Below are 22,054 nucleotides of genomic sequence, written 5' to 3'. Positions count from 1 at the left end.
GCCCTCAGAAGAGAAATTAGCATTGGGTTATATTTCAAAGAAAACAGTTATTCTGTTTTCAGGCTAATAGTCTGCATGCTGACCAATAAGTTTTCTGTCATCTGTGCTGAAGTTGGAATAGATAAAATATTTTGCATAAGTGATCAATGCAACTTTAACATTTCTGCATCAACTGCTGAAGTCTTTAACTGGGTTTCCTTTCTTTTCCTCACTGAAGATGAGCAGTTACACAGCATGATGCAGCCACCACCAAGTCTCACCATAGCAATGTTTTCAATATGATGTGCTGTTAGTTCTCCGTTAGACACATCATCTGACCTGAGCTGTGGGTCTCTGCACCTCCTCCAGAGCTACCGTGGGCCTTGCTGATGAATGCTCTGTTTGCCCAGCCAGTCAGTGCAGGTGGACGTCCATGACTGGGTAGGTCAACAGTTGGTCCTTCTGCTCCATGATGAGATGAGGGATTGAACAGAGCTCTAAAATGTTCAAAGTTTGAAATATTGTTATAGAACCAGCTCTGCTTTACATGTCTCCTCCCTGACCTGTGACCTCTGTTCCAGTGTCCATGATGCTCACCTGGCTGCTCTCTGATATTTTCTAACAAACCTCTGAGGGCTTCATACAACAGCTTGACTCACACTGAGAATAAATCACACAGATAAACTCTACTTAGAGCAACTGGTTGTACTGTATTTTATATATGTATGCTTTACTTTTCAGATATATATTTTTAAATAAACAGACATCCTTGTAAGAATACTTTTGCAAAGCAGTGTATTTGTTATACATTCATATAATAGTATCTTGAGATTCTTTGAAAGTAAGCTTGACCCTGTGTTGATTTATTAAAATGTTTTTTTTACCACATGCCATATTTTAAGTGGCACTCTCTTTGTCCCAACAACTCTGTCAAATATTTCTCTTATATACCTTATATGCCTCTATGAATAACTTGTGTGAAAGCTCTTCATTTATGCAATATATAAACTTTGGAAAATTCAATCGAAGGACTTTTTTTAATGTTCTTAATTGGCAGCCTGCCATTTTAATTCATCAAGTGTATTATGGATTGTGGGACATCTGCCCATCTTGGAAATATGAGAGGCTTCAGGTTCTTAGGGAATTACTTAATGATGTGCTGATCCTACCTTTGAGTGTGTGCTTCCTAAAAGCACATGAACACACACTTCCACACTAAGCTAAGGTGTTTGTTCAATATCTTGTTCAAATAAACCTCCTTATTGCTGATATTAAAGCACTGCCACACAGCACTTTCCTCACCTTCCGGATATATTAGAGAGAAATTTTTAAAAAGACATGAAACACAATAAGTTCAATAGTGCTGCTGTTAAGCGGTTCAAATAAAAGCAATATAAAAAAAATCTGCACTAAACACAATATGGTTCTTGTCTTGTGTTTACGCTTTGAAGGCCAGGATTTTATTTGTGGTCAGATTTCTGACACTAGTTGCATGTAGCTGCTTCGTATAACTGCAATCTAATGTGCATAATGTAAATTGGAAACAAGATGATGGCATATATGAGCAAAAATACTCAATACTATCTTTATCTCTAGGGGCGGCACTGGTGGAAGTGCTACGTAAGCAAGATCCAGTAATGCCATTGGTCAAAAATTCCCAATACACAACAGTAGAGCTGGAACTGTATAAAAACGTGATGTCAGAAGTAAGAGAGAAGACATTTTGGATTCCGAGACGATGAAATTGAAATGATGAAAATGTAATGTGTGAATCCGCAGATGTGCATTAAATGTCTTCCTGGTTGTCAGTGAGCCGGAGAGAATGGACTTTGTGTACCGTTTCTTATTTCATGAGTTTGGCACCTTTTAATTCCTCCATAAGAGTTCTTAAGAATGGAGCCAAATCCTTTAGACTCTTCTCCTGTGGAACAATTTTAGTCCATGAAGCAGACATCCTGTATACTTTTAAGGTTTAAAACTTCCATTCATTCAATACAAAACTACTTTGTTTATCTAAAAGGTAAAGTAAATGTCACTCATACTATTAGTAACTCATAAGTATCTTCAAAGAGTTGTTGTAGATGGTAATGCAGGAAGAATTTCCAGTAGCAGTTAGTCATGCAACAAATCTAAAGACCCCATGTGCTATTAAAGATGTCACCCATCATTAGCATTAAGAGATTTAAAGAGGAGTTTCTGCTGCTCCTCTTTAAATCTCTGTCTGTGGTTGTGGTTCTGTTGGAGGCTTCTTTCTGTTAAAGAGGAGTTCTGTTCTCCATTGTCACCACATGCAATGGTATGAGGAATTGCTCCAAAGTTAAAAACTAACTGAAATTGTTGTCCACTGTTAGCATTTTTCTCTTTTGGGAGAGATTACAGCTAATTCATTGTTTTTTGAAAATTTGTAAAAAAAAAAATAAATAAAATAAATCTTAGAAATCAATGCTTTCTATGCATTTCCTTGGTTTTTGGATAGAATATCCTTTTAAACTGTTGGTTTTGGTGTGGGAACTTCAGGCACCTTTCCTTAAAGTACAACCACAGATCTGCCTTTGATTTACACAGGTTTGACATCATCATCATGGCTTTTCCAAATATAGGGAACATTTCATGCAAAATTCACTTTTTTAGCTCACAAATGCATTTTTTGTACTTTGAATACATTTTTTTGTACTTTGAATGTCTAGGAGTTAAAAAAATAATAAACGTATTCTCTCCCGTGCTGCATAGATATCTTTATACTCTTTTTGGGTTATTTGCTCATTTTTCTCTATTCGCTATAACGTTATATTGGCTATGACGTCACTGCATTTGCAGTGGAACTTCGTAAGAGGGTCATGACAAAGAAAAAGACAAAAAAAGAACAAGGTAATGACTTCCGGTGTTCTGTTTGGCTGATCTGTTGTGAATCCGCCATTTTTTTTAAATCCTCGAAACGAGTTTTGTCGTTCAAGTTCAGATGTGCCGAAATTGCAAATACACAAGTCAAAATGTTTGCTTCTAGCGTGTATTAACGCACAAGATTCCTGACGTCGCCCTCCAGCATCAGAGCCTCATCGAAGTGTTTGGTTAAGTTTTATTTTTCTCGGGAATGGACCCACTTCAGAGGGAAAAGTCCGTTTTTGGAGCACTGCCGGACTTCTGCCAGTATCGGGGATTTTCCTAAAGACTTCGTCTGATTGAGGCATCAGTTCCTTTTCTCTGTGGAAACGATGTACACAGCAAAGAGGTAAACTGCTAATAACGCTAAAATGACAGCACAGCTTATTGTAGACAGGAATGTTGTGTGTTAATAATGGCGTCCCTGGCCATTGATGGTAGGATTGAGCCTTCTGCTTCTGTTAGCGCTGTGTGCTAGCTAGCTGTTAGCTGCCTCCTTGAGGACATAACTGTACTGTAGTGGTGGGAATTTCGGCTCTCTTCAGAGAGCCAGCTGTTGTGGCCCGGCTCTCAAAGAAGAGCCGGCTCTTTCGGTTCACCTGACTGTTTGCTCCCCTCTCTGTTTTCGCATAAGGGTATGACGTCCTCACATGTGATTGGCCACAAGGCTACGCTGCTGCGGTTGAAGAACGGCTAATAATAAAGAACGGCTCTCTGTGAGGAGCCAGCTCCCTCCATTCATGTCAAAGAGCCGGCTCTGAGAGCCGAAACGTTCTCGACTGACCGATCTTTACATCTCTACATGTTTTTTTTGTTTGTTTTTTTTCTGCCGGTTTTGTGTAGGGGAACACATGACCAAAACGCATTCAGTTACGTTCTTGATGCTCCTGTTAACTAACCCCTTAATTATGTCCAGGCTTTGTTTACTTAACTATTTAGTATTAAGGTTTTAAAAGGTATCTGACAGGCATAGACACTAGAGTTAAACTTGTAGGTGTTTAAGGGTAGATATACAGTACTAACACCTTTGCGATGCATTCATTTGAGCGCTTGGTTCTGCAGGTTCGTTGTCTTCATTCTCCTGCTCTGGGTCAGACTCTGGCTCCAACATGTAAGGTTGGATAGACAGGTCTGCCATCTTTAAAAAAACTTTGGAGCAGAAAGTTTCTTTGAGCATAGTGCAGAGAAAAGGAGGATTTAAAAGTCACATTAAAGCAATATTGGTGTTTGTAAACTTATGAGTTTGAAGAAAGTAAAAATTCTAAATGGAAGTAATTGTTAGTCCCAGCTGACCTAAACCAGGAGAGGTTTGGTCTGGTTTAATGTCACATGCAGGTGAAAAGGCGACACTGTTTTTACACAGGGTATGTAAATATCTGGTTTATGCCTCCCAGATGCCTGCTGAGTGTGTGTGTGTTGATGAAATCCATGTGTTTGTGGGCTTTGACAGTGTGGATGTAATTTTATTTGGACATAATCTTTCTCTCTGCTACTTGGTTCTACAGAATAGAATCAGGAAGCAATGGTTTTATTTGCTTCAGTCTACTGCTGCCATCGGACTGAAAAGGCAATATCCCAGAGATCCATCTGTAAACAAACAGCATCTCAATACATAAAGTGCATTGGATGAATAACACCAATATTTGATTCATTTCTTGTATATAAAAAAGCAGGCCAGTAAACATAAAAAAAAAAAAACTTCAAATGTTTCTTTAGATTTTATAGAAAGTATATTTTCTACCCTTTTAGGGTAAAAAAAAGCTTTGAGATGTGATATGTAAACCAGGGTGCAGCATACTAACTGTTTCAGGTTTGAAAGCTTCAACAAAGCATTGATTTTAGGAGAACTGAGCCGTCTTCCAGTTCAGGGGAACAAAGAACACACGTCCAGCCACTATGTAGGTTTAAACATTTTCTGTGTTTCACAGACCCCAGGGCTTTGATTAATTGATTTTCAGTATCTACATAAAGTCCTGTTGCCTTGGATTTATACCCAACATGCAGTGCTTTCAGTCTCCACCGCCACATAAAAACACAAGGATTCATGGCTGCTCCCAGGCACCATATTAAATGCTGTTTGTCTTCTCCTGAAGACATAACTCTCCTCTGTTTACCATAGTTCAACAAGCCCCTTTGGGCCAACAGCCAGACTTTTAGTTCTCATTTTTTCTGTTCTACCTGGACATAAAATGAAATTCATGACAGATTTGTTTTCCCTGACACTATATTTGTCTTTGGAGGCAGAATCTGTTCTTTTAAAAATGTTTATTTTTGTTTTTTGTCACTTCTCTAACAGCCTGTGTAGATTCTGACAATAAAAAAACATGCAGATCAGATCTTGACTTCACCTGTAACAGAGTTTTTATTTTTACTTAAAAGATAGATTTAAAAGCCCCACTAACCGTTTTTACTTATATCCATGTTTGGCCATGCTGACACGATGTTTGAGACAGACGGGCCAGTAACCCACGGTTACAGATTGAACCCTTACCTCGTGGCTCTTTCCCATCAGCACCAGCTTCATCCAGTTCAGTGCGACACAGAGCATTTGATTGCCCTTCATTACAATTGAGTACCACCTCAATTTAGATGGGGTTGTTATAGCAACTTGGCCACCAAGCACATGAAATGTCTGCGCCTGGTCAATGGACACTGGATATTGAATTTTCCTCATTTAAGCCATAACCATCAGTGTGGTAAAAAACATCCCCCAGCTCTACGCTTTGCTTTATGTGGAGGATCTGATGGTGGTGGCCTCTTTCAGCAGTGGATGGATGAGGAGCACAACAATGTTGACTTTGCTTGGCATCTCTGGGATGTGCTTGACAAACAAGTCCAGTTCAAGGAACTGGTGGAGCCAGTTCCTCCATGGATCTCCTCTTGAGCTGTCTTGGCAGCAAAAGAGGTCCTAAGGGGGTCATAATGTTGTGCCTGATTAATGTAAATGCAAGTATATATTATACAGGAATTATTTTTATTTATGTTGTCTTAGTTTGCATTATAGGTTCCAAAATATTTTTATTTAAGATAAACTTCTGAAAAATGAAATCACAATTTGGTGTGAAACAAAAGTCTGGTTGAATTTAATCGGAACAGTCCAGTTTCCACATACAGCTCTGAGCGATGTTAAAAAGGACAAAATTCTGCTTTTAATTGACCAGCGAAGCCATTCCAGTCTGCGGGCAAGGTGTTGGATTTAATTGAGAGGAGATGTCAGCTCTACGATTGGAAGACTCAACTACAGTAGTCCTCAGAGTCTGAGAGTCAGCAAAGTCAATGAAAGGCCTGAACTTTCAGACGGCATGAAAGAAATGAGGGCAGGCGATGGAGATTGGGTCCGGGGAAATATCCAAGAGGGAGGGGAGGCAGGGACCGGCCAGAGACACGGAGCAAAGTACACTTACGTCTTCTTTTGCCTTCTTGGGCGTTTCATTGCTGCTGAATTACGCCTGATCTAAAAAGTGCAGACAGTTGGCTGCTCCAAGTTGATGATGAGAGCTCAGGTTCTGTGATATATCTGCCCATCAGACAGACTTAACTGCAGAGGCATTATTCTTCATTCCAAAACCCGAACACATTTATTACCTTGCTTCTCTGAGGATCCCTATTTATAGTGAAGCTCTCCTGCTAGAGACACAAAGAGAGCAGCAGCAAGGTGAGGCACGTTTATTGCTATACCACACACGGAGGGTTTACTTTAAACTATTTTATTCTGAACTCTTCAAATGATGACCTTTTTGCTCATAAAAGAAAACCCTATACATCCTGCATTAAAATGTCTCTATATGCAGATGATATACATGTTATTTTACATTCAGAGAGCTTTCTCTGATGCAAATCAATTCCCTTCCCAGAAATAGATCACATAAATACACAGTTTCTACCTCGTTCTGTTTGATCTGCATCTTTCTTTCTTTTTTTTATCGTATGCTGCAACAACAACATCTACACTGGCAACAGAACCTTGTCCTGCTGGGTGCTTTTTTTGGCCGTGTTCCTCATCTTGCTGGCTTGAGAAACCAGAGCTACTTCAGCAGTATCCACTGTGCCTTGGTGAATGAGAGACAGAAGACGTATGCCTTCTTTTCAAATGGTTACTGAAAGTCTTTAACCAAGAAAACATCAGAAATCTGAGATCATGTGTCCTGATGAGACCTAATAGTCTTAATTCTTTGCAGCAACAGATGGTATTTTGTTCATGCGTTTAAACACCGAGCTCGATCAGGCTGTAACTGCAGGAGGTGAGAAGTGACTTTTCTTTTCTTCTCACCCTGAGAACAAAAACGACTCATCAGATTTAAGGATGGAGCAGCTGAATGACTATCCTAGAGGGCCGAGCATTTAAAGACTAGACAAATCAAATAATGGCAGCAGTTTCTATAAAAACGTTTATAGAAACGTAAGCAGTATTTTTAATTGCAACATATTAAATACTCACGAAACTGACATTTTTTAGCACATATTGATGATCTTTTTTTTTATTCATATGCACAGAAACCTTCTCTTAGGCTTCCATTAAAAGCCTACATTCATGTCCGCCTGCTCTAAATCTGAGAAAAAAAAATTAAGAGATTTTACTCTTAAAATTTGTTTTTGCCTTCTGTCAATTTCTTGGGCAAAGATAATCTGAATACATAAATTTGAATAAATACATTTGCATTTATTAGAGGAAAAAAGGTACTCAAACCAACCTACATATATGTGGTATAATATCTGAAACTGGCCTCCAAAGGCTTTTATCTTCCATTAATGAAACTAATGAAAATAAAAATGTTTTACCTCATAGAAAAACTGTATGTGCAGTCTGTGGTAGCTTCACTTGGGATTTTCCATACTCTTGACTATTTTATGTCTTCTGGTTTCCATTGATAATCAGCCCATGTCTCCTGTTATTCTTACAAACTTCCATTATAGATTGAGATCAGTTTTTCATCTTTCAGACACTTTCAGCATCATGCGAGCCCACAGATCTGGGCGTTTTCAGTCCATTTTGATACGTTTGCTCGTTTTATCAGCAGCGTTCTGAAAAGTAGCAAAATGAGCTCACCGACTCATCTTCTCTCCTCGCCCGTCCTCGACTGAATAAGAGGAAAGTGTGATGGTCAAAATTAGCGACTGAGCCAATACAATCAGGCTTTTATCTCTTTTTCTCAAAGGCTGCTGCATGACCTTTTCTTCATCTAATTGGTTTATGAAGAGCCTCTTGCAGCTGCACTGAAGCCTGGCGAGATATGTAACGGCTGTTTGAAAAGTCTTTTTATCATGCTCCCATGTGATAAAACCAAATCATTCAGTGTCACGCATGAAAAAAAATGAACCCAAGTCATTAATGTGGAAAAACTATAAAAGTTAATTTTGACTAATTGATTGTTCAGTTAAAAAATGTATAAAAGTCATATTTCTTGTGAATAATGTTTTTTCTCTTTGAAATTGACAGTTTTGGGGGTCAGATATATGTCTGTATTTTATGAGGCCAAGCTGCTTTTTGTTAGTTTTAGACCAGAATACCAACTGGATATTTGTTCTGAACTCCAGCAGATTTTACTGGAGCAGGGTCAAATGTCAGTTAGCTCTAATCAGTTGTTTATAATTGTGAATTTTAACCAAAAGACAAGAAATGGAATATGCATTTCTGTATTTACCAATAAAATTTACTGTATGGTTTATCGTCACAGTAAGAACACCAGTCGGATGGGAGACCGCTTGAAAAGCAGGAAGCAGACTATAACTCAGGGCATTCTGGGTAAATACAGCCAAAAGAAGTGTGCAACTCTAGCGGTAGAAATGTCTGATGGTCTTTTGTGAATGTTGAGAAATTCTACTACCACTGAAATGTGACGCCTCTCCATTTTGTGAAGAAGGAAGTTGTGTTCAGTGTCTTCAGGTGTTAAATACCCGAGAGATCATAACAAAGTCTGATTTCTGGGAAGAAAATCCTAAAGTAATGACTTTAGTGCAAAACTTTACAGTGTTTATATACATTTTAATGAAATGCTTTAGCTCTCTTTTGAAGAGTCAGTTAAATTTAGAGAAATATCCCAGCATGCATAGGGTTCTGAACCTCAGCCATGAGGTTCCGGTCAGAAATGACTCGTTTAAAAAGCCCTGACCGTGACAACGCTTGGCACATCAAACTGAATGGTGTCAGGCAGCACACAGCACCAGCTGCTTTTGTTTGTCAGCCTGCTGTTGTTAGCACAAAGTGAAACCTTCTGCCCGTGACGGCACCTCGTGATGAGATGGGGAAAGCAGAATCTCCCGAGCCGTCGCCCCAGAGAGCAGCGCTGCCTCCCTGCAACAGCACTGCAGTGAAGAGTTGTGCACTGAGCTTTTTCCCCTGATGAAAAAATAGAACAGAACCAAACGGATCTGCATAAACTTTAAAGAGCAACTTTCCAGTTTTTGTTCCAAGTAAAGTAAGTTTGTTTGGTTACAAAGTTTTTGTCATTTTCTGTTGGGAAATTATTCCCCCTGTCGACGGCGGATGTGGCAGGTGGAAAGCGTAATGGATAGTGTGCAGGGTGGCATCAGCAGCACATTTAAGTGTCTGCTAAAGCAGAGTTGTCGCAGCAGATGTCAGAGTAAGCAGCTGCTGAGCCATCAGTGAGCTGGCTTGTGCCGATGGATCAAGTGCTTGATGGATGGCGTAATGCCCCTGAAAGGACAACTTATTGCAATTTTAATTATGCTCAGCTCACTCCTGATGCTTTTAGTGCGTCCGCAGCGTCTAGCTGGGTGCACCTGCAGCCGGTGGTGATGTGTGCTCTGCTTCCCATCCTCCCCTCGTTCAGTCCCATCAGTATGTACCGTGAGGAGACCGAAGCTGGTCTCAGAGCTGAGGGAAAAAAATGTAATTAAGAGTTTCAGATTGGAGCCTGGTGTTAATCAGCTGTCCTGTCACCTTCATATCGTGTCACCTCTGAGACGATCTGCAATGACACATGAACGGGTCCCCGGTTAAAGCTTGCTGCCTGGCTTTGCCTCTGCGCCGCCGCTGCCGCCGCCGCCGCCAGACTGGAACACATTACCAGAGAGAAAACGTGGAATAAAGAAAGAAGAGTAATGTGAAAATGAAAATGACAGCCTCCTACTAATTACTGTCGCTCGTTTAAAGAATAAAGAGCATTATGTCGCCCTAATCAGAAATGATGTATCTGTGGTTACATGGGGGAAGAAGCTTATTCAGACTTAGGTCTGTGGAATATGACTGATTAGTTTAAGAAACCTACAGCTGTCGGGGTGATTAACACTTTCTGATAATTAACGCCAGCAGTTTTGATTGTGATAAATGAACTTGATGTATCTGGATTTAAGCTACACTCTTTAAAACAAAAGAAGGCAGAGAGAGAAATCTTTAGTTGGGGACATTTCCCACCCAGACTCTCGACTCCTACTACTTGTGAATTTATGTTTCACACTCATTTGCAAAAAAAAGGTGACCATTCTCTCTTTCTTTAACCACCAAAAAAGCCTGGTACGGAACGCATTTCACAGTTGGCTGTCTGTCACTTGAGCTATGGACCATCGATTCCCTCCAGCAAAAAGCACAAAATGCTTCAGTCAGGGAAATAAAACTTTGACTTCTTTTGATTTTCTTTCAGTCAAAAAAAAACTTAAAACCCAACTTTAAATTGACATTCGACACCTTTAAAAAAATGCCAACCCACACTCCAGTGCGGTTTGCTGGAAATTGTATATTTAACATTCAGCAAAAGGAAGCTTTGGCTTTCCTGCTGGTTAGACAACGAGATAATTAGTTTATCCACTCCACTGGTTTCGCTTAATGTCGAGGATCACGACTCGGGGGGCGGAATCGGATTTCTAATGAATCAGACTCGTTAGGGATCTGTTAAAGACGTGGCTGGAAACGTGGTCCACCTGACTGATATAGGAAGCCAACTAGTACCACTGAACTTCAGGCATGTAAAAACAAAAAAATCAGCTGCAAATGTGTAGGGACTCAAGTCTCAGACCTAAGAACAGAGAAATATGTACATTTAAAGGTGACCAGACAACAACATTTATAAAATAAAAGCCAAGTTTTCTTCTTGAAGATCTTTCTGACCACGGCTTGGGATCATATCATCTTAGCGGTGTAGTCGGATAAATTCTGCCTGTAGGCCTGTTAAGGTCACCATTGATGTTGCTAGGGTCACATCCATTACTTGGCCTGCCCTGCATTCGGTTCAGTGTTTGCATTGTTAACATTTATTGTCGCTAACATACCACCTCATGTTTCCTTTTGAGTTTGTTTTGGGTCTAAAGGTGTAAATGTCTGTAGAACCAACTGAGGAGACGAGACATTCGACATCAGAGGGTCACAAAGATGAAACGAGGCCATTTTCTCTGCTTTGGTTTTTCACGTTTGATGTAGATGGATTCATCCACTCGTCTCAGGAACCACAGTCTTCCCTGTCCCAAACACACCTTGCTATTTTCAAGAGCCTGTGCATCAACCTTGAGATGTAGATGAGCTGCTTGGTGTTGATCTGATGAAATGACTCTTCTTGTGTTTGGTCAATCTTTTGAGTAGCTGCTGAATCCATGTTTAGAACTGAAAAAGCCTTTCAGGTGAGAGATGAATTATGAGAAGTCCACTTCCCTTCTGTTTCTGTTTGGGCATTTTGGATTATCATGTTTTGGTTGACAAACACAGATGCTGTGACCTTAACCACCTCAATGAATATTACGATTATTGGTTATACCAAGCACCTACACTGGCCAGTTCCTCAAAGGTCACACTCCCAGGAAATGAAGTTTTTGGGTTTAATGTTCATAATTTTCCTCAGTACTTCAGCTCTTCCTGAATCCTCACATTACTCTTAGATCTCCATTCACCTTCATAGCAACAAAAACAAAAGTTGATCCAGAATCTTTTGATTTGCTTAAGAATCCTGCTAACATTGAGAGTAAAGATAAGAAAAGCCTCAATCAATCTGCTGCACTCTGCAGCGAAGTTGTGGATAATTTGAACTACTCTGTTTTTTTTTTTGTTTTTTTTTTTGCAACATTTCAGAGACTGTTAATGAGACACAAGTGTCTTGAACTGAGCATTGTGATCTTTCTGCATCATTGATCGATTCAACATGAGCCAAACTAAAGACTGTTTCATGCATGGACCTTGTCAGAATACAAGGGAGAACCTACAGCTCTTTCAGATTTTCTTTTTGTATTTCTTTGAAACACACCACTCGTTTACTGAGAAATACCTTTTCAGCTAGTTACTGATTAAACCTTTAAAAAGGGCTTTGTGTTTTCAACTTTCCTGTCTGCCTGCATAAAAATCTACCATCATTTAAACTGAATTTTAGATAAAGAAATATTAGCTAAACATGTCTCAATCTTGTCCAGAGATACAAGTTCATTTCATACTAATCTGCATATATTTAAAAACAATGTGTGAATGCAAAAGAAGGATGTAGATGTGGGTGGATTATTTGTAACATATCATTCACATGTGCAGGGATCCTCTTGTTTCCATTTAGTCTTCAGCCTTCAGATAGAAAAGACACAACACTTTGTATTGCCTTGTTGCTGAAAATGTGTGATGTAAATAAAATTACCGGTACCTTTACCTTTTCTCTTTACATTTTTGAGCTGCAGGAAACTTATATCGTACATTGTTTGTTCTTTTCATCCATTCAGGCCCAGAAACTAGATTTCAGCCCTCAACCAGCCACCATTAGATATCTCTGAATCAACTTCTGCTTCACCATAAGAAATGTTGGTAGCAGTTATGTAGGTCACCAAATGAGTTAAAGATCCATTTGTTTGATATGGGATCCCATAATGACATGTCAAACAAACATATCAAACACATATAAATTAATCAGTATACCAATGTGTTGATCCGGGTACATCTTGGGAAAATTGCCAGCTTATTACAGGTAAACAGGGACACACAGAACCAACACACACACACACACACACACACACACACACACACACACACACCAAGGGGGAATCCTGATGAACTGTTTGAGGAAAACAGAGAGAACCCCTGCATACACTTGGAAAACATGCAGGCTCCTGCTGTGATTCAAGCAGAGGGCTGATGCTGATCACCATCATCATTAACCAACAAAAAAGAGGTCATTTTCCTTTAGTCAAAGAGTCTCATTTGCAGAAGGTTCTGTTTCTGCATAGTCCACTAACTTCATTCTGAAATCTCACTGCTCACTTTCAACACAAATGTCTTTTTTACTTTTCATGAATATGTTCTTTTTGTTGAATTGTAGGAGATGATAACCTGGTTTTACTGTAAATTTGTGGGAGTTGAAGACTTTCAGATCAGTTCATTAGGTTGACACCCACCATGTCCCGCTGAGCCAGCAAGCAACAACATGAAAGACAATGATGATTTGGGGATTTAAAAGTAAAATTCTAAATCAAAATAGTGTATTTCTGTGAGCAAGTCAGGAAAAAGCTCATTATAACAAAGGCAAATTCAGAGCAAGCCATAGGTATATTCCTTCTCCTCTAGATATTAGAATATTCTGTTCTCAATCAATCTGCATTTTATATAACAAAGAGCATCTGAACAGAGAAACATTTCCAATATCATGAACTTAAGATCATGTATTAGTCTCCCGTAAGAGAAATTTGTCTAGGAAGCAGGGGCAAAACTACAGTACAACAATAAAAACAGCACATCCAAAAAGGACAATAGCCACAAACATAAGAGCAAAAATTCACAAAAAAACACAAATGTCAGATCAGCAGTACATTCCCATAACCATCTCATTTCCATTCACATGCAATACATCTTCTACATGCTACTCTTGATCACCGTCTGGGCCTCCTATTACTCTGTTCAGGCCCCAGTAGTCGGAGAGCCTGTTAAATTGTTGATACATGTATTATATCAACAATACATGTTGATACAATAACATAAAACTCTGTAATGAGAAAAAAATGAGAATCAAATTTTGTTTATTGAATGAAAGAAAGGCTGACCACTTTTGGGTGTGGGTGTCTGTGTCTCTGTGTTTTCTTCTGTAAAGGTCAACAGGAAATGTATGGATTCAGACTGTAGAGATGTATGAAACTAGCTTTTTCAGTAGGGTGTCTGGTAACCCTTGGAGATGGGATAAGGGACTATGTCTTCAAGGAGCCTTTGCAGAAGAGCCAAATTAGCTGAGGTGGTTCAGAGTTCTGCAGGATGCCTGCCACAAGTTTTTCTGGGTCGTACTGCTCTTCAGCCAGAGAATGTATAGTGAATGGGTGAATGACAGACTGTGGTATAAAGTACTTTAGGGTTCTCTGGACTGAATAAAGAACTGTGCCAGTATAGGCCATTTACCATTTCCCAGGATGTGACCATAAGAGAGACCCAGGATTCATTGGAGTTGCAATAGATCCATTTTAGCCTGGGAACATTTTGGGACTTCTTGAATGAGCCGCAGAGTGCTACTGGGTGAAGAGATGTGAGGCTAGAAAATTTAAGATTTCATGTAGTGTCTTAATACATCTGCCTCACAAGATGAGATGATGAAAGATATAGGGCTCATGAAAATATGACCATCCAACTATTGTCTTCTGTCTATCCAGAATTGTGGGATAATAAATCCAGAAGGGAACCCTAGACTCTCCTCTCACCAGCGTCTTTTTGAACCTTACTTTTGCTATTTTATCTCAATCATCTGTCTGGAAATTCTGACCTTGAGTGATTGCCCTGTTTTGTGGCAAAGAGGATTTACTGTTGTTAAGCCGTTTTGCACATATACACAAGGTGATGTTGGACAGCATCTTTTTTTGTCCCACACCAAATTCGTCCTGCGCCTCCATTTTTCAGTGCGAGGTATCAATTCCCTCCAATGTACGGAGCTCTGTTATCTAATTAGTGAACACGCAGAACTGCACATTCTATAAAAATAGCTCCCTCCGAGAAATAGAGATTGTTTGAACATATTCCACATTGTCACTGTGGGCTCCCACTAAATGAACTCTCCAGTGCATTTAATGATAAGATATATAATGAAAATGAGATAAAAACTGATGCTGTAGAAGGAAGGAGCAAGAAGAGTGCCACTGCGCTTTTTCAAGTCAAAGATATATTCTTATAGTTACACATTCTTTGCCACAGTGAGATGGCGGGATGCCTTTTTAGCTTCGCTTTGATGTCTGCTGAGACTATATCTGTGTGCCAATAAAATTCTAACTCTTTCCATTTTCTGTTTGTTGTTGCTGCTCTGTGTTTTAGTGGAGAAAAGTCAAAGATTCTTTGTTTTCCCTGCACCCTGGCTTGCACCGTGATGAGCCCTAACCCTTCAGTGGAGACTTTATGCCCAGCCTGATAGGGTTTGTTTCGCTTGACTTCATCAGGAGCTGACCTTAGAGGAGGATGTGCCATGAGGAAGAAAATGGGAGTGTTTGTACCCCAAATGAAATGCCTACAACAGCCTGATCTAAGAGAGGATTATTAATTCAATCATTGAGCTGTTCTCAAAGTAACCAAAGGCTTTGAAGTCTTTGCGTTTGCTCTGCACAATGTAGATTTCCTTTGAATCTGTTATTTATTTTATCCCAATTAGATGTCTTAATGAGGCATCTCAAGCATTCTCCAATGAAGTATTTTCTTTATAGATATTCTAGAATAATCTTAACATCTCCTTCTATTTGATTTATTTATTTACTGGATGAATCAACCAAACACTTGATGCTGTGGGTCAGTATCACAGCAGAGGTCACTTCCTCCATCTCAGTATCAGGTATTGAATACAGGCAGCTGAAAGCAGTGCAGCAGAAAGTATGGTAAGAAGAAGAAGAACAAACTTTGTTTCCCTTAGCCGTTGTAGTGGGTTCCTTAATGCATTCTTGCATCGTCCTTGCCAGAGTGTATTTTCCTCAAATTATAAATCCTTTCTGAAGAAGACAGCAGCAGGCTTCTTATGGACTTTTACAAACTTTGGATCCAGGATGGCTGGGGCTCTCTGAGCATTTTCTACTGCTCTTCAGACAGCAGTTGTTATGGTAACCTTTCTATCTTAAGTCTTTGAAGCTGAGGGTAGGATACAGTGTGCCCATGTGAAAAACGGCACTTAAAAGTTTTTCTGGGCTGCAAGGAGAATAAACGGCAGGTTTATCTATACTCAAAAGGTTAGATATAATAGATAAGCTTTACAATCTCACTCCTCCCATGCAGTGCCACATGACTGGTTTATCATCTGACCTTTTCTTCACCTTGTAGTGGCCCATTGATCTTCCAGTTCTTCTAAGGATACCAGCTGCTCACAATCCTCAAACACAAACTTATGCAAAACTCTTGCAAAAACACCAAGTGGTGAACCTTATCTTTGTGTGTGTTTGTCTAGAGCTGTTGGATGGTGGGGCAGTTGGTAGCACTGGTGCCTAGCATCAAGAAGGTCCTGGGATTGAATCTCACGTTTAAATGTTCTCCCTGTAAATGTGTCAGTTACATTTGTTGGTTCCTGAGCAATCAATTTATCTATCTAAATATTAATTGACTTAATCAATGCAAGGAATCCAAAAATGTTGATTAAAATCAAACCTGAATGTATGGTACAACCAAATCTGATCATATTAAAATGTTAAATTTCACAGCTTTTTATGGTGTCTAAAACTTGACCTTTCTGACCTTCCTTGATGCTCCTTACAGGCATCATGCTAGAAGATCTGCTCTCCAGTCAGCAGAGCCAGTTTAGCTGCCACCTGCTCAGGACACTTTGCTCACTCCAAATAGAATAAGTGGAACCTTACAGAAAACAGTTATTTTTTGTTTCCTTCAGTTACAGCAGTTATTTTTAAGAACATACTATTGATGAATTCATAATGAAAGGTCTTTCTTAGAAGCACAAGCAATTCCAGATATTCAGTTCAGTACACAACAAAAGCCATTGTCTGGTTTATTTGTGTGACAACAAAAGAAACTAAAAAGCAAACCAGTTATTGATGATGGGATTCAGGGAAGGAGAGAGGTAGCTAGAGGGGGAAGAGAGAGTGAAGGTAAGGAGCAACAGACAGGTCACATTACAAGGACAATATGGGAAACTACAAAGAATACAGATAAAGAGAACGTGCAAGGAGACTGTGTAAGAATGAAGTGAGTATGCGTAGGGTGGGGGGCAAGTCCAGTTAAACAGACCAAGAGGGTTTTGCTAAGAAGAAAAAAAAACAAAAAAATATGGCAGGTGAGGAATAAAAACTCAGAGGAACAAGGGAAAGACATTCAGATGAAGGATGGAGTAAATGAGAGGAGGCATACAGAGAAGGAGATAACCCAAAGTGATCCAGATACCTGAGCCAAAAGGAGTGAGTGTGATGGAAGAGCGTGACATGAAGCGAGAGAAGATGTCTGGAGGAGGGCAGAGTACAGTAAACCCCTCCATGACTCAGCCTTGATGTCTTAAAAAAACATACCCTACTTTATGTTTAATTGACCTTCATTCTTAAATTTACATGTGTTTAATCTGTGCTTGTACTAGTTAAGAGTGAAACACTCGGAGTGCTGATGTCTGACTGAAACCTTGGCCTTTTTCGTCTCCTGTAGCTGTGACTACGCGATGCTAGATAAGAAGCACTCATGTCCCAAGGCTAGCTGAGTCTTTTTGTCTTTGTAGTGTGTATTTATATGTGCATAATAATGCATCTGGATGCTGTTCATGCACCTTTGATGCAAATGCCAGACATATTACCCTTCACTGCACAGCGTGGAGCAGAGAGTGAGATATTAACATGGTGCACACAGAAGAGTTTTCTATAAGTGGGTTCTAATATTCCAGTTTCAATACCCAGAGTTCCTGGATACCTCTAAAACATACAGTATTGCAGTGTTTGTGAGAAAGAGAAGAGAAGGTTTGAAGACTATCTGAAGAGGTGGATTAACTACAGTGGTCTGTTCATTCAGCTGGCCGTGCAATCAAGGCAAGAAACATGAGTTTAGCTCTGAATTTAAATACTTTCAGTTTCTTTTTCTGTAATTTGAATTCTTCATTTTAAGATTTGTGTACTTATGTTTTTATCCACTTACCAACAGGTCAACAAAAGCCTTTGTTTTCTATTGAGCCAGGCCAAATAGCAAAACCCATAGACTGTTTCTCAGATTGTCTTGCTGTCAGCGAGTCTTTGTTGCTGCCAGTTGACAACGTCTCACATAAACAGCTCTCACCAGTTGATAAAGTAATTGCTCCTCGGTTGACATGCTACAGGGAGGTGGGGAAGCTTAATCACTTCCAGATAACGATCAGTTCCAGCTGTCATTTTCCTGTTGACTGTCTTGATGTTTGCAGACAACTAAAAGCTTCTTTTCAGGCAGTTGTTCTATTGTTAGTAGACTGCAGTGACATTTAGCAATTAAAAAGTCAGCAAAAAAAGCTTTTTGTTTGTGTTACATACATGTCTTAAAACCCATTGAAGCTCAAATACAAGATGTTAAAGAGCAGTTTAAACAATCCACAGCTTATGAATTTGTTGTATTTTTCTGGGATTTTTTAGTAATTATAAATATACTACACACTGTTCTAAAAGTCATTTATTGGCTACACTACACTTTGCCAGGCATAAATTTAATTTGCCCAACTGCCATAATTCTTTGAAGCACTGATTCAGCAAAGTGAAAGGTGTCGCACTGCATGATCTGTTCTGGAAGCAGGATCCACACCATTGGTGCTTTTACAGATGTGCTGAAGCAATACTTCCTTTAACTGTACATCTGTAAAGTGTAACACATTTATTCATGTTAATTAAAATGCTACTTGTTATAAGATGATCCATTTTCCCGGTTAATGTTATAATTTTCTTAATGAATAATAAATGTCATAATTTAGTTCAAAGATTTTAAGTAGAATTGTGTATTGGACTCACAGGACTGTTAGCTAGTTGCTACCATCAATGTGACCTCTGGTAACTCGTCACAGATGGAAAAAAAGACCTTTATTATTCATAATAATCACATTTTATGAGTTTAACTAAATGTGTTATTGTACTTTACAAGACTATATACACCATGTATTCATGGCAAACACTGATTTTACTCTTTCCTCATGTTTTATTATTGTACAGTGGCACATTTTTTCAATAAGCAGTGTTGTTAAATGCAGCTAAACAATTTTTGTCTTTATTTCTTGTGATTCTCTTTCAGTCATATACTATTTTTGTGATTACAATGACAGACAAAAAGAAATAAAAATATCCTCTCTGGAAGTATTTCTTTTAGCACATGATGGTACAGGTGATGGTGCTTCTGGAACAGAACGTGCAGTGCACTAATGTAACTGAGGATTGGGTGTTGTCTGTTTACCAGCGACTTTTTCGCCTGCAGGGTTGGATGGAGGGAAAGCCTCTATGTGCTGGAAACCAGTGATGATGAAGTCACAGAGTCTCGATACTCCAGTAGCAGAGTGAGTGAGTTCACACGCGCTGATCCAATGATCGGGTCTCACCATAGGTAAAGGGATTAGTTTGTAATCTAGAGCCCAGTGGTAGGCCAAACGGTCCGGGTCAGAATGGGTGGAACAGATCTAAAATCTATGAGGCGGAAATTGGGGTTGAAGTATATGAAGATGGACTCGGAGTCAGCTGCAGGTCAAGTACATGACACGGACATGAAAAACGCTTGAACGCTTTTGGTGGTTGACCACAAATCATCTCACGCTGAGATAGTTGATGTAGGATAGGTGGAAGCAATCAGACAGCCAACAGGAGCGGGAGGAGCTGGAGAGCAGCATGAGCCATGGCAGGAACAGGGGCATCATGACAAGTTCTCTTTATTAACCAGTCTGGATGCCCTCCAGCTGTTACCTAGGGTCATGAGATTTGGCTCATTTGAATGCAAACGGCTAAGATTAACTTCCTTTGGAGGAAGCTAATTCTCTATGAAAGAATTAGCTTCCCTGTGAAGGGTTCAGTTTAGGAAACTTTCTGTCAGGAACGTTCTGTCATCTAGCAGAGACTTGAAGTCGAGCTCCTGCTCCTTCACGTTGAAAGGAATCAGTTGAAGTGGTTCTGCATCTGACCAGCTTGACCAATGTCTGTCTTCTGAGCTCTGATATGAGCAACTTGCTTTTATCCACACAACTACCACTCACTAAAGTATTTTCTCATTTTTTGACCATTTTGTGTCCGACACCAACAACCATGTTGAAAGTCAGTCACTCAAACCTCTCTTGCTGTCTTCATCACTGACATTGAGTTTCTATGAGTGTGTATTTAAGTGCTTTGTTAACGATTGTATTCTCTATTACAAACTTTGATGTATATTTATATAGACATCTAAAAAGTGCTCATCAGCGGTGTATTAACTGAGCTCTCATTCAGCATGAATGCACTGCCACTTTTGATTTAGCTTGGTTTAATTTAACAGCCTTTCTGTGCTGCTGTGCTAATACCTGACTTCAGCAGCAACACCTCTTCAGGTCACTGTTCTAATTAAACTTTTGCCTCACATAGAGATGAGCCAGTCATTTTTTTTCTTTCAAAAAATGTCATTAAGACTGATTAATTTGTGATGACATGAAACAATTTCTAAAATTGCGTATGGCACTTTGACTTGGTCATGTAGTAGATGGAACATTTAGTCATGGTTGTAATATGTTTTCCACACTCCTGGTTAATTGTCTAGGCAACCAGGCAAGTACAGTGTGGCTGGCATTTTGATTCAATAATTGCAAGTCAAGTGGGGATTCAAATACAGAGTCTGCTTGAGATACAGACGCCTGGTCTGGTGTTGCTTGAGGTTTGTCCTTCTATACTAGTTTTCACTTTTGGACAAGGTATTGCTTTTACAACCAGGAGCATCTGATTAAAGGTCAAATATAAATGCCTTAACTATGACCCCAAATCCCAGAGGAGTAGAAAAACAGCTGCAAAGCAGGACCAAAACGCAGAGAGAGAAGGAAGAAGCTCAGACCATTCCTTCCTCTGGGGATAAGATCCATGGAAGAAATGGATCCAACTTTTCTCTGTCCACCTTTCTAACCCTAGAGCCAGATGGAGATTTAAAGAAGAGTGGCAAATGCAAATGAGCTGGATTAGCAGAGCTAGCCAACAACTGAGGGTGTCATCCAGGACGTGTACATGGAATATGATCTCTGTTTCTGGATGTTGAGCTGTTATGTCATGATTGTCCTCAGCAACTGTCTTCAGTCAGAGGCTTCTTCAGTTTTGTTGCAAGACTGACTGTTACTGGAGTCAGTCTTGCATCCCGAATGACTGTTTGAAGATGTTTAGATGACATCGTTTCATTTCTTTTTGAAGTACAGTATTTTTGCTATTGAACTGGATTGAGCTATGAACCAGCACATGAATTCTCATTAGATAACATTTAACGTTATGAATTACAACACTGTTTTTAATTGAAAATTAACTTCCTTTGTAGTGAACAAAAAGTGGACAAATTTCCATCTTTCCTGGAAGATCTTTTGAAGAATCATTTTGTTTCTGCATGGCGTCTAATGTGAATTTCACATTCAAACTGTCATAAGGGGATGAGAGGACACACGTCTGTGTTTCACCTCCCTCCAAGCAGAGGAGGCGGCACATCTCTGACAGCCCAAATCCAAGGAAGGAGGGGGTTACAGGACCGCATACACAATTACACTGCAGTGAACAAAAAGTGGACTTTATCAAAGTACAACTGGACATGAAGTTACCCAGTTTTTTATCATTTTTTGATAAAAAAAAAAGATAAATGATGAAAATAGACCCTTTTCATTGGCCTTTCTCTGGCAGTGCAGGCTTTCTTTGTATGAGCCATATGTTCATGCTCTCAGTTGAACGGACCCTCTGGCATGTGGTCCATCCTCATCCACAAGTACTGTCCAGGGTTCTGGTTCAGAGGGCAAATAATCGAGACTTAGCAGGAGGTGGAAATGTCCTGGCATTCTGTGAGCCTCCGAACATTACCGGGGCGTGAGGCGAAGGATGCCAAGGCACTGGTGGCTCTGGAGTTTTATTTTGGTCACGTTTAGCATGATTACTGCCGTCTGTCACAGGATTTGGAGTATTTACTGCCATCTTAGCTGAATGACTAAAGTTTTGCTTAAAAGGCAGAAGACTGTTCCAAAGAAAAAAGGAAAATTAAGAAAACAAAAGATCTAGCTGTTCAGACACAAACTGAATCTAACATAATTTGTGAAACACAATGTATAAAAATGACATGTTTGACAGAACTTGGTACAGAAATCTAAATTGTTTAATGAAAGTCTAAAGTCTTAAAGGTATAGTTCATATTAATCCA

The 22,054-nt window shown here is 39.5% G+C and overlaps 1 protein-coding gene across 3 annotated transcripts in view; it reads left to right on the top strand.

Annotated features, from left to right (window-relative positions):
• Window positions 1-22,054, top strand: part of sorcs3a (sortilin related VPS10 domain containing receptor 3a) — a 211,311-nt gene that overhangs the window by 61,223 nt on the left and 128,034 nt on the right. The window contains exon 1 of one of the 3 annotated variants that reach the window (XM_016675606.1): window positions 2,884-3,208. The exons of 1 other annotated variant lie outside the window; for it this stretch is intronic. The gene's annotated coding sequence lies outside the window, so the exon portion shown is untranslated. Of the gene's footprint in view, window positions 1-2,883; window positions 3,209-19,202; window positions 19,222-22,054 lie in introns of those variants that run through there. One more of the 3 variants, XM_016675607.1, reaches the window with a different exon arrangement.

Source organism: Poecilia formosa, unplaced genomic scaffold (genome assembly GCF_000485575.1).
Source record: "Poecilia formosa unplaced genomic scaffold, Poecilia_formosa-5.1.2 Scaffold117, whole genome shotgun sequence".
Classification (NCBI taxonomy): domain Eukaryota; kingdom Metazoa; phylum Chordata; class Actinopteri; order Cyprinodontiformes; family Poeciliidae; genus Poecilia; species Poecilia formosa.
This window is presented reverse-complemented; position numbering and strand designations above follow the sequence as displayed.